General features: G+C 40.3%; 1 protein-coding gene across 4 annotated transcripts in view; it reads right to left on the minus strand.

Annotated features, from left to right (window-relative positions):
• nsl1 (non-specific lethal 1) overlaps positions 1 to 20,139 on the minus strand; it is a 337,743-nt gene that overhangs the window by 277,894 nt on the left and 39,710 nt on the right. The gene's annotated exons all lie outside the window — the stretch shown is intronic.

Here is a 20,139-nt window from a genome sequence, read left to right on the forward strand (position 1 = left end):
TTCTGTTGAATTCTATTCGAGTCAGTTTTCTAATATTCAGAGGATAACAGTATTATAACCGTACAACTGGCAAAAATAACACTATTTTTTCACCCCGAAGTGTCGTACACATGATATACAACCTGTGTCTGAAAATTTTGGTGAATGGTCGCCTAGTTTGTACACCGTGCTAGTTCGGAAGATACGCTCGCGCATACGCGTTGCGGGAATGACACCAAGTGCCCCCTGTCGGTCAACTCAACACAGTTAAACGGAGCTGAACGCTGCAACACATCGCACGGAGTCAGTATGAGGACTCGTGTCATTGCACAATGGAGTGCAAAACGGAGCAACACGTGAACATGAAGTTTTACTTCCACCTAGGCAAAACGGCAACGAAACACACGCAATGTTCGTGCAAGTTTACCACGCTCACGCAGCGAGTAAAAAGTGTGTTTTGACTGATTTAAACGCTTTTGAGATGGAAAGGAAGGTATTGAGGACGAGGCGCGTTCTTCGGCACATCTCCAGACAACATCGAACGAGTGCGACAGATGCTTGCGAATCACTAGTAACCGTGCTAGCGAATGATCGGCGACTGTCCTTCCCACCCCGGTGAAAGTCTAATGGGGCTTATGGTTCCAATCTGTAGCTAGCTTCAGGTAGTTTCCGTCCCCGATTTTAAATGGCACTGGAGTCATTCATAACGTGTAGGAAGGTTCTGTAGATGGCAGGTAAGTAGGCATGAAATGAGCAATATTAATAATTAAAGGCAGTTTGTCTCAAAGTGAAGTATTTCAAGTCTAATATCAATCAGTGGCCCTTCTAACAAAGAATTAGTCGTATCACGTCAAGTATTATGGAGATAATATTGCCGGATTGCATTGAATCCGACTTTACCCAATCGATTAACCTTGTTCGAACTTATATCGATTTTTAAGCGATAGTTCCCATGATGCTACAGTATTTGTGTTGTTTGAATTCCAAGTGCCCATGTGCTTATCTTCGTTCCTTGTGCTTGTTTATCAGAAAAATATCTTCGCCAGTCCTCCTGAAATCCTGCATTTCCTGTCTGAGTACACCTCAGGAGCTGAAAGCTGAATGGTTCTATTAATGTAGTTCTATATATTTCCTGTCTCTGTGCATTTACTTGGATATTGATGTGATGCCCCATTCTCTTGCATATGGTGTGCTCTGCTGTCTTGCTTTTGAAGGGATTTCTTATTCGTTATAATATCAGCTTTGTGTTAATGTGTCACTCATTCATTTCAGTTTAAATTGCTTCGAGATATGCGGTTATGTTCTCAGTAACATAGTATGCAATAAGAACTAGGGGCATAATTATTTACAACATAGTAAGTACTTAGAAATAAAAATATATGAATTACAATGTATTGGGCATGGAAGTAGTAGAACTGCATTATTATCGTCAGGGGGAGAGGGGCAGGGGAAAGGGGGAGGAGCTGTAAGCATAACCGGATGTCTCTTCTCTGCGCTATCTGTTGTTAATAGCATTAAGGTATTGCATAAAATGCGCACTGTGGCGCTATCTCTGATAGGGGACTGAAACTACTAGCGCCTAGTGGCTTGGTACCTAAATTATCATTGAGTTTCATCTCTATTCTATTCTCTTTGGTCCTTACAAATGATAGCAGATGAAGTGGGTGTAGGCAAGGACAGTGTAAGGGCCATTTTTCACGAACATTTGACAAAGTAAGATTTGTGCCCGGTTTGTACCGCAGAACCAAACTCAAGATGGAAACGTCGGGAGATTTCATTGACGTTTGTGACCAAAATCCACAATGCCCGTACGCACACCGCGATCCGCGCGACCCAGTTTCTTGCTGAACGCCAGATGACTATTCTTCCACACCCTCCGTATTCTCCGGATTTGGCACCGGCAGATTTTTTTTTCTGGTTCCCCCGTCTTAAATTAGCCCTGAAAGGCCATCGGTTCGACAGTGTAGCATGCATCCAACAACGCGTTACAAGTGTTCTCCGGGAGATTCCAAAAGAAGGGTTTGCTGCCAGCTTCCAGCAGCTATACAGTCTATGTAAAAAGTGTGTTGTAGCTAACGGAGATTACTTTAAAGACCAGTAAAGGAGTTTTGTGTGTAACTTACACTGTCTTTATTTCATGAGACCATTCACGAACTTTTCAGACACAGGTTGTACAATGGATTTGATTGGACTGAATACCGCGTATTTCAACGATGCTGGTGGTAGTGACTATTTTACGACAAAGTACGAGATAACCGTCTCCTTTTTAACGACGACGACGATAACAACAACAATAATAATAATAATGAGAAGAAGCGACTACTAGCATGGTGCAGTCCTCAGGGAGCCTCTGTCGTTTATGGGGAAAAGCGTATTAGTGAGGTGGAGTGTTGTGTGGTCTGCAAGTTGCAGGGCTGTTGAGAACATAAAACACCTACTTCCCGGGCCAAGGAATTAACCGGTCGCAGTTAAAATTTCTCGTTCCAGCAGGAGCCACGTAACCAGACAACGATGCTGATAAATCGCCAACTTCGTACCACAACCAAGAAACGAATAGTAGACTAAAAATGCCTATGGTTTACATTGTAGTTTGCTAACTTAGCGGTATCAAGGTCCAAGAGGATAGTATATGGTAGCTAGGACATTTAATCACTTCTCTCGGTCGCAGATTCGATCCTGGCTGAGGTGGAAGGCATATGAGAGTGTTTGAATGCTACATAATTCCAACACACCACTGTCGCTTTAAATTAAAAAATTAAACCACTGTCGCTTTCAAATCTACGGCTATTCAGAGGATGTTAAATAACTATCACTTTTCCCTACTGAGTGGGCAAACGTGACGGTACTGACTTTTATCATCTCATTAAGCAATGTCAACATGTTACTACGCGTCAGTTGTACAAAAAAGAGAGACAGAACTCAGTTTCAAAACATGACGCACGTCAAATAAGCCTGTTAATTGCTTTACGTCGCACCGACACAGATAGGTCTTAATGCGGGATTCCACTGAGGCAACATTTGGGCGACATGGAGCATGCGGCTGGCAACAAATGTTGCTCTTTGTAGCATGCGGCTTGTTGTCAGTTGGGCACAAAAGATGTGGTATGCTACTTGTGTTGCCAGGTGTAGCATGCGTCACCTGTGGAGACTTTTCGCCAACTACAAACGTTATTCCATCAAGGCAACAAAGACAACAGCTCCTCACTCGACTTTGACCGGCTGGTGACAGCTATACTTCCTTGTTGCGAATTTCTTAACATATCTCACGAATCGTCCCGGAGATGTGCAAGGCGCGGAGTGATCCAAGCTGATAAGGCATGGAGCCCTTGGCAAACAAACCACGTCAGAATTTGCAAGAGGCGAAAGCCATTAGTGATGATTTTATGGAGTACTTTGTCAGATGAAGGCCGTGTGCTATGACAGAATCTGTATGTCTAAAGGTATGGGAAGATTCAGAAACTTCTTGTTCACTGGAATTTAATATTTAAAAAAAAATGTATTAGTTTTAAGCAGAATATCCTAACCCTATGCTGATTATTTTACCCCCTTATACTGTAGTTCACATTTCTAATACAATTATACTAGGAGAATGAAAGACAACTCGTCGCAACTATGACAATAAGTAGACAAAAATCCATGGCACTACAGCCCTTGAAGGGCCTTGGCCTACCAAGTGACCGCTGCTCAGCCCGAAGGCCTGCAGATTACGACGTGTCGTGTGGTTAGCACGACGAATCCTCTTGGTCGTTATTCTTGGCTTTCTAGACCGGGGCCGCTATCTCACCGTCAGATAGCTCCTCAATTCTAATCATGTAGACTGAGTGGACCTCGAACCAGCCCTCAGCTCCAGGTAAAAATCCCTGACCTGGCCGGGAATCGAGCCCGGGGCTTTCGGGTCAGAGGCAGGCACGCTACCCCTACACCACGGGGCCAGCAATAAGTAGACATACTGAGGAAGAAAAAGACTAGGATGAACCAGTGTTGGAAGACTGCGTAAGTAGAGTAGCGGCGAAGGATATCCGAATAAAAAGTAGATTAATTGTTGTGTGTTAACAGTGTAGAAAAGAACCATTTGTTGTTATGCTATTAAACGGCGTATTTACGAGAAATCCATAGGCATGAAAATGCCATAATATACTGATATGTAGAATGTATTATTATTATTGTACAGTAGTGTTATTGGCTTCGCGTTCCACTAACTACTTTTACGGTTTTCTGAGTCGCCGAGGTGGCGGAATTTAGTGCAGCAGGCGTTATTTTACGTGCCAGTAAATCTACCGACACGAGACTGACGTAGGTCTACTAGAACACCTTCAAATACCACCGGACTGAGTTAGAATCGAACTTGCCAAGTTTATTATTATTGTTGTTGTAGTTAGTACTATGATGTCATTAAATTCCATTTTAATAGTTATCTTTAATTGATTTACTTCTAGTGCAAACTACTGCCAGTATGCATTGAATAATAATAAAATAATAATAATAATGATGATGACTTTACGTCCCACTATCTACTTTCACGGTTTTCGAAGACGCCGAGGTGCGCAATTTAGGCCCGCAGGAATTCCTTTAAGTGCCACCGACACGAAGCTGACGTATTTGAGCACCTTCAAATACCAATGGACTGAGCCAGGATTGAACCTGCCAAGTTGGGGTCAGAAGACCAGCGCCTCAACCGTCTAAGCCACTCAGCCCGGTGGGCATTGAATAAATCCCAATCTTATTTACAAAAGTTCATAAGCAGTTAACTTATGTCATTTATTAGAGGAAAACAGTAGCATAAAATCATTTCACCTCACGTTCCTCATTGTCACCTGACGTTTGGAGCATCGATGTCAAGAAGAAAGGTAAGTAGATTACACGCGAACCACAGATTTCCTCTCAATGGAGAAGCAACACCAGTTTTCATTTTCTGGATTCTTTTATGCTCTCGGTAGAAAGCTGAACGCATTTTTTAAATTTTCTTCAGTTCGTGGACACTGCAGTCATATTTTTCTGGGGGGGGGGGGGCGTTTTAACGTATGCTTTCTTTGCTACTGTTTTTATAATCACTCAATGTTACATTCCGGAATTCCGGAGCATTGTGATAATCCCCAATTAAATCCGCAGTGTTTTCAATAGCCCACTACATCTTGTCGCACGGAAATTGTAGCACCGATCCACACACAGTTGGATCCCGGGCGACACTGTTCGACAAGCATATTTTTGAAGCATGCGGCACCAGAGAGTGTTCGACAGATGGCAACATGTCTCATGCCACACAGCCGCACGCTACATGTCGTGCCGTGTTTCTTCAATTGAAAGTCGACTGCAGCATGCTTCACTGTCGCATGCTCATGTCGCCCAAATGTTGCCTCAGTGGAATCCCGCCCTTATGGCGACGATGGGACAGGGAAGGGCTAGGAGTGGGAAGGAAGCGGCCGTGGCCTTAATTAAGGTACAGCCCCAGCATTTTCCTGGTGTGAAAATGGGAAACCACGGAAAACCATTTTCAGGGCTGCCGATAGTGGGGTTCGAACCTACTATCTCCCGAATACTGGATACTGGCCGCACTTAAGCGACTGCAGCTATCGAGCTCGGTCAAATAAGCCTGACCACAGCAATCCAGCAACATGGTGACCGCCAGTGCCAATGGGCCCCTGCGGTTATTTTGAATCACAAAACGAAGTTATTTCCTTTGAACATACTAAGGAGTGGTGGTGAAATTGAAACATGACATGTAGAAAAGAGATGGAACATTTCACTCGAGAATATTAGGGCATAAATAAGATTTTCAAGAGTACGTGTAAGAAAGGCTAAAGCAGGAAATCATTTTATCCACGAATCGCTCCTGGCATTACGCCACTGCTTCAATTTTGGAGCACGAAAGTTGACAATTTACGACGATGGGACAGGAAATGGCTAGGAGTGGGAAGGAAGCAGCCGTGGCCTTAATTTGCCTGGCGTGAAAATGGGAAAACACGGAAAACCATTTTCAGGGCTGCCGATAGTGGGGTTCGAACTTACTATCTCCCGAATACTGGATACCAGCCGCACTTAAGCGACTACAGCTATCGAGCTCGGTAAAGTTGACAATAAAGTGCCGCTTCTTCACTGTCAGTAGTAATGTCTAGGACTCTTAGGGCAATGCGATATAGTGGAAACCAAAAAGGGTTTTTGAGAGTTCACTAAAACGTTTACGTTTCACCACTGTACATACCCTCTTCCTCTAAATGACTTTGCGTGCATAACCCCATTTGTTGGTACCAAATCTTAGGAACACGCAATTTCTTGACACTGTGTCCTTATGAGGTTATAATTACGCATGCATATAAAAAAGGGAAGATTAAAAGCGAGGGATTTTACGCGGATTTCTACAGAAGAGGGTTCAAAGAACTAGGATGTGAAACAGTAGTAAAGTAGAGCTGTCTACTGTAGGTAATACAACAGTCAGAGAAATTTAATAAGTAATTCGTAAGAGTAGTACAGAAAGCCACAACAATTATGATCATATCTGGAATCAAACTGTCCGACAGCATCCGGTAGTCCCCAAACGTGTAGAAAGAGCTACGTTACTCTGGTCAGTGAGTTAGTGAGACAGCACGAATGAGCTGCGCTACTCTGGTCAGTGAGTTGAAGTGAGAGAGCACGAATGATGGGAGGCAACGACCTCACGAGCGCACATGCCATGCGCAGATTCGTATACTTATTTTGCCCGTCGATCATTGCTGAGTGATAATCTTACTTACTGCATATTTAAAAAAATCCACTGCAAGTTTTACGACATTTATTCACAAACCCCCTGCTATAGTGTCAACCAATGGTAAACTATTGTATCACGCCAGATGCTTCATTAAACATGACGGCAAACAGATGTCTCGCCCAGGGATCTTCAATCACTTATCAAGTTATACAACAGTATGAATCACACAGACGAAGCAATCGCAGATTACGCTGTCACTTTGATAAAATGTGAACGTTGGATAAGTAGTTTGTTACGTGCATTCCACACGCTGGACAGCCGAGGTTTGATTCGTGGTAGATCCTGGATTGGAATTTTAACCTACAAACTCACGTGGCAGCAGGAAAGGCCTTAATTCCTTCGCCAAAACAAAAAATCAGCCTGGTAATTCCAGTTGCCCCAGAAATACTTGGGATAAGCTCAATAAACTTTCTTAAAATACCGCAATGGAAATGCTTGCTAGAAAAACAACTGTATACAACGTAAGAATGTGACCGGCATCTTGCACTAAAAATCGCGACCACAGAAGGAAACAGATTCTTATCACAAGTTTAAAAACTTGAGTTCGCGGCATACGGTGAGATTATTTTTGCGTTACTGGGTGTTACTACTCACTGACTAAAAATAGACCCGCAATGTTTACTGGCCTTCTCATACGAAGTAATTTTCCCGTCAAACATAGCTAGTGGGTCAAAACGGAAGTTTTTCTAGCTATTAAAACCCCATTTTTTCTCTGAATAGTGTTATATAGAGGACGGTCGCCTAGCTGTATTTCCTCTAAAAACAAAAATCACCACCACAATGGTACCGCGACTAGTGAATTACTAATCTTGAGACGGGTCTCATGACAGTCCTTCAGAGAGGAACTGTACCTTATGCTCTTAAATCCAAATAAATTATTTTACCAGACCCCTCTGAAAGACTTCCCGTCCCTCTTTATGTAAGGCCATCTACAAAAACAGAGCAAGTGATTTTTCTATATAAGATTATACCAGAACACGCCGTCAGTATTTGGTAAAATCCTAAGGAGAATTACAACAGGACCAGTTGCAACACTTTCGGATGCAGTGATCATCAGACCAGCGTACTTCTTTCCCGAGTTACAGTACCCATATGGAACAACACTGACGCTAACAATTTCAAAAATGCCACGCAATGATAACTACATTTATTATATTAATACATTTATAATGTAATAATGATGCAAAATCAAAAAAACGTAATAAAATATGCAATATAGAAACTTCTGCCATTAGTTCTTCGATTGAAAACACAATGCGATGTTCGCAAAGTCACCGAGTAGGAGTAGAATGACATCGGGAAATCAGATTAAACAGGCTCTAAGTACACCGATTACAGCCTCGGGCATCGTGTGCAAGTAATTCCATTTGACACATTTAGACTGCCCAGGGTATTTCGTCCGTTCGGTCATATGGCTGAGAAACGGATTCTGCGCTGAGTTTTAGCGAACATTTTGTGGAGAAGGACGAATGCGGCACCAGAGATTTTATATGCCGATATCTTACGACAAGGAATGCATAATAAACCATTTTCTATCCTCCAAAAATATAACCACCTATGCCGGGTTTCAACTAGCGATGTTCGGATTGGGTGCAGAAGTGCACTTCTACGCGAAAATTATTTTTTTAATGAATGGAATCGTGTATAGAGGAATCAGCGTCAATCTTGGTATATTTCATTCCGAGCTACGGCCTTTCATTATAAAACATTTCTTGTCTTGCTCTCAAACATGCATTTGTCCAATACACTTGCGTAGTTTTATGTTAGGAACGTGACAAGCAGCGTATAACTTACGTCAATTTGTCGCCAAAACGTCGTCATTTAAACTACTACTCACTGTATAGAAGTGCACACTTTAAAAAAAAAAAAAAATTAGAAGTGTAGATAAACCTCTGTGCAATTACTAGCCAAAAAATCTCTACGATTACGTGGTCCTTCCTTTCGGTCGTGCCTGTATTCGGGAACTTCAGTAACTTTGGCCATCGCCATAATTAGTGCATTTTGTTAAGGATAGGTTACCTAGGAGAATAATGGACTCTGTTATGGAGGGTAAGAGAAGTAGAGGTAGAGCAAGACGAAGATAGTTAGACTCGGCTTCTTACGATTTAGAGATAAGAGGTATAGAACTAAATGAGGCCACAACACTAGCTGCAAATCGAGTATTGTGGCGACGTTTAGTAAATTCACAGAGGCTTGCAGACTGAACGCTAAAAGGCATAACAGTCTATAATGGTAATGTATGTATGTTAGAATGAGGATGTCCTACAGGTATGACAGTAGAGGGATAATATTTGAACAAGTCCTAGAAAATCCAATGTTTCCCATTTCAACAATATAATATTTTATTTTCTTGTCTTTAGAAGTGGCAATGTTAGGACTCAGGGTCCTCTCATACACTTAACCACATCATTGTACAGAGAAATTTTGGAGAATATGTATTATGGTTCTCAGAAGGTACTTACTCTGGAACATTATTTCCGGTCATATGGAGAGGGGCATCAGAATGGGCCGAGTTTGTTTCATGTTAAAGAACAGTACGAGGAACTATTTAATGAGGCACCAAATAAAACAAAATTAGCTGTTGTTGGCAAGTTCTGTCATATGGGACCAGTCTTATAACAAAAGACGGCAACAGGGCAGCCAAGAACAGTGACCAGAAAACTAGAATCATGGATGACTTGAACAAGTGTTACAGTCCCCAAAGTATACTCACAGAGGATGCAGCACAGAATCCAAAAAACACTTGGCAGGTAGTCTACAGAGACTATGTTAACCCGTTCGTGCAGGATTTACGCATTTTGAGGCGCCAGAAACTCGCCCCTTGAACGACAATGTATGCAACACAATGGAGCTACAGCCAACACCGCAGAAGAGTGGGGGGGATAGGGAGGTTGCACAGACGTGAGCCAACATTTAGGAGATCGTGGGTCTGAATCCCTCTGTTGGCAGCCCTGAAGACTGTTTTTAAAGGTTTCCCCAGGCGAATGCTAGTGCTGTATGTAAAATAAGCCATGGCGGTTACCTTCCCAAACCTTTTCCAAACTTGCGTTGCCGAAAACCTTTGATGTGTTAATATGAAGTTATACAACTAGCGAAAAAAAAGTTGCTCACTTAACCTGAGTATTTAATATAATTTTATTCATCAAGGTGACTTGAAATTAGTAATAGAATATGTAGCTGGCTCAAGTCATGCCAGCCGCCGCGGTTATACGTAGGGTTGGAGTAAACATTATTAGAATAAAAGTTAATAGATTTTTATAAGTTTAAAGGTAGATTTTTAAGGTAGAATTTTGAATTTATGTAGAACTTGGGAATGATATATGAAGCTTTCGTAATTCACAACAACTAAGTGACATATTAATAATACGGTAACATAAATGAATGCAGAAAACAAAACATGTTACAAGAACTTTGGAGTGAATTTCAGACAGGGAAGTACAAAATCCATAAATTCACTTTCAATGCTTCTGTTTCATTTCACTGATTTCCATTAACCGACAGTACCAACATTGTATTTTACTTGTGAAGTAAAAGATGTTTCTGGAAATAGTTTGGTTTGATCCTGAAACATATCACTATTGGCAAGAAAGAGAGTTTTCCTTGTAAAATCCACTTTCTCATGCTCTCTCCATGTTCTAGAGATAGTTTTGATCCCAAGTGTTTTAGATTTAGTAAGCAAGCCAGCATTACCACCTGAACTAAACTCATTTCACAGTGTATAAAGAATTCTGTTTTCAATCACATATAACAATTCCATACAAGGATCTGCATAGCTTTTTTTACTTAGCGATAGGATCCTATTTTGACCACATTTGGTCGGTTAAAACCAATTTTGACCTAATTAGCTTTAAAATTTTATGAATTCTCTGTTAACACTGCAATAAAAAGATAAAATGATCACGAAAGATTTTAGCTAAGCATAAACTTTCATTCTGCACATATTGAGAATCATAAAGGAGAATCTTCATACACAGAAGTAAATCATGTGTATGAAACTGTTTCTACTCATCTTAACTACTCTAGCCATGATAAATGAATAGGTCCAAACCTCCCCCTTTATAGAGAATATCACAAGCAGTTTCCAGTTTATGACTGGCATTAGGCCAACTAAAGAAAACCAGAATTCTCTTCCGCAACAATTTCACAAGATGGTGTTACACACATGAAAACGTGTGAGAGAGGAGGTTGTTTTATTTAAATGGTACTATGTATGAGAACCACATCTTCTTGTTGAGAACCGTTAATTCTACAAGAGACTTAAAATGCCAAATCCTAATGTGCGATTCCTCCTTACACGAGATTAGAGTTTCATATCAGGGTATAAACAATTAGGCTTGAGACCTAGTCTATATAAACTTGCAACGACTGGACATTTCATCTTTTTGTGATGAACATGCTCGATATGTAGGCCTATCCTCTACCAAAGCTCTTCTTGCATCACAAGAACAGATTTCCTTAAATAAGTACTATGAATTGAATGATACATGCTCTTAGTGTGAATGTACAATAACTTGAAAGCTTTTCAATCTGTCAAACACAAGTTGGAATACAATACACATTATGTCATTCTGTATTGAATAACGTGAATTTTTATTCCCTGTTTAATGATGTATTTTTTACAGGTATGCTATTGTGTAATATTTATACAGGGTCTTTATTTATGTTTGGCAAGGACTTTCTCGCTCGACCTTGGCCACCAATGACGGTTCAGTTGCCGGCTACCACGTGCGCGTATGTACGGCAGAATACGATGCTCAAAATCATTATCATGCATTTTACTCACCATTTTTACAGTTTATGCTGAAAATGTTCCCCATGCACTGCCAAACATAATCGGCATCTCCTAATGAAGTTTTCGTCTACCGAGTTCTTCAGCATTGATGGATGCAATTGCAGCTCTTATATTGTCTTTAAGTTCATCTGGTGTGTGAGGGTTGTTCCCATAAACTACATTTTTTTAACATTCCGCACAAATAAAAATTAAATGCCGTTAAATCTGGGCTACGAGGGGGCCACAGATTTTTACTAATGATCCTCGTACCAAACACGCTTTTGTAAGGAGATAACGACCTTTACGTCTATTTTACTGAACCTGTACGTTTGAATCTCTAGGCCAGTTTTATTGTCCGATTGATAGGAATGGGTCTCCCTGGAAATTTCTCTCGAAACTTTTGTCTTATCCTAGCGCACGATTTTCTGCACTTAACGTAAGTATTGTGCAGATATACACATTCACGTAACGAATATTTCACATACATTACAGCACTATACACGATCACAATAAAACACTATACAATACAACATACAGTGCGCAGTAGCTTCATTGAACACCCTACTATCTCAGAGCTCAGCTCTCAGCAACTGCAGAAGGTGCTGGAAACTTTGTGCGCCAGCGGCCAGTAGCGACCTGTCATCAGCGGCCAAGGTCGAGCCAGAAAGTCCTTGCCAAGCATAAATAAAGACCCTGTATTCAACTTGCGTTCAACAGATTGAAAAGGTTTTCAGTTACAACTGACTGAGTCACGGCCAACTAGAAGTTCCAGCCTGCTACACGACAGTTCCATAGTGTAGACGTCAGCCGTTTAGTGCATTGGTATGGAGGTACGAGGCTTGTTTTCGTGGTAGTTTGGTAGCACATTGTTATTTCAATGTTATTAGAAGTGTTCATTCGTGTTTCCAAGTGGTAACTGAATGAAAATGCATTAGTAAAAGATGTAGTTTCGGCAATAGTATGTGTTAAATACTAAAGCACTGTAATCTAAGCAGCCTGGTGTTAGGAAGTATTGCTAGGTTATGTGATAGGTTAGGTGAACTCACTCAGCTATTATGAATTGTCTAAAGTACTCTAAAGTTTATTATTTAAATATAATTATTACTATGTGTTAGTGTAGTGTATGCTCCTTTTTACAACATGGAACAAACGTGTAGTGTGCCTGGGATGTACATCCAATTACTGTTCAAATAAGGAGGTGGCTATTTCAAAATTTACATTTCCTAGCAATAAGAAGAAGCGAGCTAATTGGATCAATGCTTATACACAAGGCTAATTTTGATCCCAGTAAATAGGCATGTGCCCGCATTAAACATTTTTTTTTCCAAAAATGACATAATTCAAGTTGACACTGCAAAAAGACCAGACGGTTCCGTTTCAACTGTGCCTAGGGTAAACCCAAAATTAACTGACAATGTTGTGACAACTATATTTCCTGGGCAGCCGTCATATATATGTTGCAACCAATACCTGTAAAACAAAATTCGCCAGAAGAAAGGAGGGAGGATATTTTGCGGAATGACTAACTAACCTTCAAGACTATGTGCTGAAATAACTGTAATATAATGGCATTGCCTAGCGACCATTATATTATTTTTCAAGTTGTTTTGGAGAGCTACACGTTAATCCTGATTCAAAGATGAACTTTTAAACAGTAGAAAACTTTTTTTTTAAACTTGCTTTACATCACACCGACAGAGATAGGTCTTATGGCGACTATGGGACAGGAAGGGGCTAGGAGTGGGAAGGAAGCGGCCGTGAACTTAATTAAGGTACACCTGCAGCATTTGCTTGGTGTGAAAATGGGAAACCACAGAAAACCATCTTCAGGGCTGCCGACAGTGGGGGTCGAACCCACTATCTCCTGAATACTGGCCGCACTTAAGCTGCAGGTATCGAGCCCGGTACAGTAGAAATCGTAAGGTCGGATAGGAAGGATGAAAGCAAGGAGCTTGGCATAAGTGGGAGCAGTCGCGATAGCTAGGGCTCTATGTATATCACTCCATGTTCCTTGAGTTGAAGAAATCCCTTGGAGATATGTTGCTAGGGAGGGTGAAAAGTGTACATTATTGACAAGGTTGACACCATTTGGAATTTCCTCTATCACAGGTATTCAGACTGACTAGTTACTCAACAATAGGCACCATAAAAATGGTCAAATTAATAAAGTGAACAGCTGGCAAGAACAGGTCTTCTGAATTTATCGCAATGGATAAAGAATACTCTGCCGGAAACCAGGAGCCAGAAAATTAATAATTGACACCGTGCCACCCAATACTAACTCAATTCAGCTACATGCGGAATGACTGTTTGTTTACTTCTTGCGGAGGACGTAGTCAGGCAGTCAACACTGCTGCCCACCTGTTTACTTAGGAAGTGAATTAATCCATCATTCTGGCTATCGACAAAGCCATTGGACTGTAACCAAGGAAAGGGGGTAGGGCAGCAAAGCTGCTTTTAGGTCACTAGTATTCTATAGAGCGATAATAGTGCACTCTTTTTCACCTAAGGCGATAGAGCATTCTATGCAGGCGAGTGCAATGCATGTGACTTGACATGTCCCCACAAATATTTGCAGATCTGTACTCCACATTCTTTCCTTTACATGTTCTATTTATTTGTGCTATTATTCTGCTGGGGTTGGTAAAACAATTTAATTATCGTCATTGATGGGAATGACGTTGCAACCCTTTTTATGTTGGCCAATAGGAATGCAAGTAGCTACTTCAGAAATTGTCAATGGCGGGTGCTGTTCTTCATCAGGTAATGAAAGTAAATTTACTTCTGAGGGTGGGCCAGTGGGATCCTAAACATCGCAATGAACACATCTCTCCTCTGTAAGGAATTTAAGTAAGATTTGCATCATGTATACTTCCTTATATTACAAACCTTGGGTGGCAAAGTGTCAACTTTTGCTGTCAGAAATAATCAGAATATCCTAAAAGTTGAATGCTACTATGGTGCTTGTCTTCTTTTTCTTCTTTTTAAAGCGTCGCACCGGCACAGATAGGTTTAAAAATAGGAGAGGATTTCCACCAATCAATACTTATTTATTGTATATATTAAACTACAGGACCGGTTTCGACCTCATATTCAAGGTCATCTTCAGCTGAACCATACATACATATTTATATAATGAAGCTTTGATTAAGATTGTGGTGTTGAAGGAATGCCATATGATGATGATGTACATTTAGTCACATACAAATGGGGCACGTCTTAGCGTGAACTGGCGTATATGTCATTCTGTACAATATTGCAACTGTATGTCTAAAATGTTGAAGGTCTTAAAACTAGTGTATAAAACATGTCTTTACCTAAACTAACTTATATATATGTACAAGAGAAAAACAATATATGAAAACACTTCATGCATATGAACATTCGTTCTTGCTTGGTGGTTAATACATCGACTAACTTCCGTATTTAAGTCTTATTCACAGTTGTGCACTTCAGCTGCAATTCTTGGAGTTTGTAAAATTGCATGGGTAAAAGTTTTGTCTTCCTGTGCGTATGTGAGATAAAACACTTTCAAATTTTTTTTAAAAAAGGTGCCAAATGTATGGATGAAATTCAAGTAAAATATGTTCAGCTCTGCTGTGTGTGTTGCCCTTTTATTAGAACCAATTCATGTTGTCTTTGTGGTGTCCGTAAATTTGGATGGCATTGGTTTCAAAGTAGTGGCTCCTTTCCCATTTGTAGCTGTGCAATGATGTTATGTTTATTGTTGTTGGTGTAGTTGAGTTGTGTTTGACATGCGAGCTTGTAATGTACTACTTCGTGTTCTTCTTGGGCTTATACTGTTTTTATCTTGTACATATATATAAGTTAGTTTAGGTAAAGACATGTTTTATACACTAGTTTTAAGACCTTCAACATTTTAGACATACAGTTGCAATATTGTACAGAATAACATATACGCCAGTTCACGCTAATAATCAAAGCTTCATTATATAAATATGTATGGTTCAGCTGAAGATGACCTTGAATATGAGGTCGAAACCGGTCCTGTAGTTTAATATATACAATAAATAAGTATTGATTGGTGGAAATCCTCTCCTATTTTTAATTGTGCAATTGTCAATACGGAAATGAAGATTATAGATTACGACAGATAGGTTTTACGACAATGGGATAGGAAAGGGCTAGGATTGGAAAGGAAGTGATCGTGACCTTAATTAAGGTGCAGCCTGGAGTGAAAATGGACAATGGAAAACCACATTTAAGGGTGCTGACAATGGGGTACGAACCGACTATCTCCAGAATGCAAGCCAATAGCTACGTGAACCAAACCACACAGCCACTTGTTCGGTAGGGTGCTTGTACTAGTAGTAGTAGTAGTAGTAGTGTGTTAAAACAATGAGATTGTCAATTCCAGCAACTTTGTACTTGATTTGAAATAGTTGGCTAAACACAGAAAATGTGACATCTCGGAAGGTTTAAACACCTTGGAACCAAGCAGCACGCGGCCATTCGTCACTAAAGTAAATGTCCATTCTTTAAATTGAACAGTGACTAGTGACCAATAATGAAGGATACCAGAATGGCTGTTTTCCTCCTATATCACATGAGTTAGAACAGTAAAAATTATCATTACGCATTGAAACATTGTGTGTTATTTGTTCTTGTAAGTGTTAAAGAGTGGTAAAGAGTTAATTCCACAACACAGCACAAGTGTGGTTAACAGGTATTTCATGCACAAAAAATTTCTTGTTAGTATCCAGTTATCTCCAATATAGCCTACATGCCAATTTTGAAGAGCCTCTATCCAGGTTACTGGAATACAAACACTTACAACCTACACAGTGCACTGTGTATCAAATGCTGAGGAGGGTGAGAAGCATAAGTTATAATGCACTATTCAAAATACCGGCAACCATTCGAAAATGTCTATATAAAGTAGTACGAGAAAATAATAGAATGCAAGAGTCAACTGTGTGTTTTTTGTACAGGAGTATAGCCACTGTAACTGGGCTAGATTACTATTACCCGAGAAATATTTTACTCAATTACGTTCAACTTGGAACTTGCAAAAGATTTCTCTTCTTTTTATTTTAGTTCGTGCTGGGGTGAATGGCTCCGACGATTGAGGTGCTGACCCCAACTTGGCAGGTTTGATCCTGACTCAGTCCGTACACCCGCCTCGTGCCAGTAGATTTACTGGCACGTAAAGAATTCCTGCGGGACAAAATTCCGACACCTAGAAGTCTCCGAAAACCGTCAAAAAGTAGTTAATCGGACGGAAAAACAATAACATTATTTTAGTTAGTGACTTAGCATTTCAAATAATTTGTCATTACTTTAAAAAATAACCTGTTAACATTCTCATCGGGGAACGTATTATCTATGCATTTGCCGGAAAGTCTCTCTGCAGGGGCACTTGAGGGTATACCTGTGTTCAATTTTAAGAACATTCACAGCAGCTGACGGATACTGCAGGATGTCTTCAATACTACTGGAGAGGTTGGTGAAGTTACTGGTTTCGCCAGTAGTAGAAATTAAATTTACCTCCGCCATATCACTGTGTTTTGTTCCTTTGTTGATTACCACAATGTAAAGATTACTATTTTATTTCCAGAAGTGGACCTATATTACGAGTAAAAATTACACTTCATAAAAAATGGCAAATAATTTCTTTTACAACTTCCTTTACATCGCACCGACACATATAGGTCTTATGGCGACGATGGGAAGGAATCGGCCACGGAAAACCGTCTTTAGGGATGCCGATAGTAAGGCTCGAACTCACTATCTCCCGGATGCAAACTCACAGCTACGCGGCCCTTAGTAGAAATTACTGAAAAATTATTCGTTACAAGTAATTCGATTACATTTTACTCGCATCACTTCCCTCCTATTGGTATAATAAAATGGTTATGTTATTGCTAGGGTTAAAATTCGGGTATGAAAATGAACGAAGACTTCTTGATAGTTGGTCCATATGGATAAACCCGTATTTGAATATTAGCCTCAGCATAGCTTTTAGATCGCGAGAGTGAAAGCAACGTGAGCATAGTCAGGTTACTTCTCATTGCGGATCTGTTAATTGTGTAACTGCGAATGCCGGAGATAATTTATGACCTCCCAAGTCGACATCGTACGGGGAGTAACCGAAAATAATCCACTCTCAGCATGGTCGCGGAACATCTTTACTCGAATTCTAATTACCAACTTCTCTCAGCACTTGAGTAGTGTACCTCTTGTACTAAATGAACAGATCTCTCACGCAAATAACAAACGTCGTCAACACTAACTCATTGATTTAAGTCTGTTGTAATTAATTGTCGCATTTTCCAATGTGGGACGAAAGGAAAACCTTACATAAAAAACAAAAAAAACATTAACATTACAATTTTTGAACGGCTTGAGATGAATTCTCGTCATAGAATTATTAAAAAATTAACGTCAGTGAAAGAGGAAAGAAACGTATAATAAAGGGACGTTGAATTCCCTTGCACATTAGCAATTCACCCATTTTACTATTGTTGGTAAAAGAGGCCTAATATCTAGGTCATGGCACAAAACCATCTTATTTAATCTGTAATGCTATAGGTAATTCATGGATATACAAATATGCCTTCTAGACCAAAACATGAAATCCCGTTAAACGTACAGTAAAAATCTCGTACAGTGGGTAATAATAATTTTGTTGATTTTACGTCCCATTATTACTTTTACGGTCCTCGGAGACGTCAAGGTGCCGCAATTTTGTCCGGCAGTATTTCGAACCCGCCACCTTCAGCTCAGAAGGCCAGCGCTCTACCGTCTGAGGTACTCAACCGGCAGTAATAAAAATAGAAGACCATTCATCAACGGTTAGGTCGACCTTACTACCTGTGCGTCAGGTACGATAGTCTATTCCTTTCCGTTGGTTGTGTCACTGGTTGTCTAACACAAAATGCGATCGAACTAGGAACTTCTAGCAGTAGCGAGTGTAACTTTACGTGAAGCCGGTCTTCCAAAGAGGACGGGATTATAGGCATCCTATCCTCCTTTGACAATCCAGCTCCGGAGGAAAATAAATAAATAAATAAATCGTTCAGAATTGTCGGGATTTTCCTCTGAAGACGCGGAGCAAAGTTCCCTGCGAAACGTAATGAGTTTCGCCTTGTTTTCTCGGCACGGCATAAGCCCATATCACGTCTACAAGTACGGGCCGTGAAGGCATCAATGTTAACATTCAGAATTCCAGTTCCGACGGCGACGCGAATACATTGTCAGGCCGAAATGTACCTGCAAAAAACCGGCGAGGCTGCGAGTTCTGGCAGCGTCAACACACTTCCGCCTCCCCTCCACCAATCGCCTAGGGTCACTGCATGGGATTATGCTTTAGGATGCAGTGTTGCCAGGTCGAAAACAAAACATGTAGAGGCAAAGCGCGAGGGTTTGAAGGCCACGCATGGGAAAGCCCATTCACGATTATCACCGACATCCACGTTCAATAATAATATTGCCTTTACGTCCCACTAACTACGTTTACGGTTTCCGGTGACGCCGAGGTGCCGGAATTTAGTCCCTCAGGACTTTTTACGTGCCAGTATTTGAGCACCTTTAAATACCACCGGACTGAGCCAGGATCAAACCTGCCAAGTTGGGGTTAGAAGGCCAGCGCCTCAACCGTCTGAGCCAGTCGGCCTGGTACATAATGTTCAAAACTTTCATTTAGTCTATTATACTTATTAAAAAAATAGTAGTAAGCAGGTTATGACTGTAATGTGCCTGTTTATGGAGAGAATAGCAATCACACTTATCTCTGAAATGCATACAACTATAAGATAATGAAACAAGTCAACACAGGACAAACCCATCCTGTGAACAAGTTGAAAGATAAGAGGGGAAACTGACACTGCTCAGGAAAGAATACACAATGTATCACATTCAATATCCTCTCAGATGAATGGAAGATGCTAGAAGCCAAAGTATTTAAACTTAAAACTCTCATCACTGAAAAATGTACATGCATACCAAAAACTGAACCTCAGAATTTTTCCAAACATTTCCAGTAGATTTAAAATACTAACTACCATATGAAAATTACAACAATACAAATAACAATGGGAGTAATTTTCTCCTGTATGATCCATTAAATATCAAAACCATAAGAACAATATTAATAGTTCTTGTAAACTGAAAGAATTTGCCTGCCACACGGATCCAACAACCGTGATCTGTATAATTACATGGCTCTAACTCTAAATCAAAAAGATTTCCAGCAAAATGAGTTCTAGCAACAGCAAATCTGAATTCTGAACATCAACACTTATGAGAGAGGGATTTTTCCTTCGAATACTAAGGAGCATTGAACTTAAAACTTCAAGTAAGACTATAACTCTATTAACTACAGGAACACACACACACTTTTTCTTTAAATCTGTTGAAAAACAAGATGGGTTATATGAACGCTACTGATGCACGAAATATCACTGTAATATTTGTCACATGTGAAAGGTAATCACTGATTTACTCAAATAAAGTCTCGAATCCCAGGTAGATTAAGAAATACCGTCGTTACTAGCAAGAAATATGAATACATACTTATGAGCTGTAAACAGGAGTTCATCATGTTGCATTCCGCTGCTCGCGCCGTCTTTTGTTTGTTTCTTGAGGTCCAGGGCTGGCACCGATGAATGGGAGTGCCATGTCTGTG

Source organism: Anabrus simplex, chromosome 12, assembly GCF_040414725.1.
Source record: "Anabrus simplex isolate iqAnaSimp1 chromosome 12, ASM4041472v1, whole genome shotgun sequence".
In the NCBI taxonomy this organism is placed as follows: Eukaryota; Metazoa; Arthropoda; class Insecta; order Orthoptera; family Tettigoniidae; genus Anabrus; species Anabrus simplex.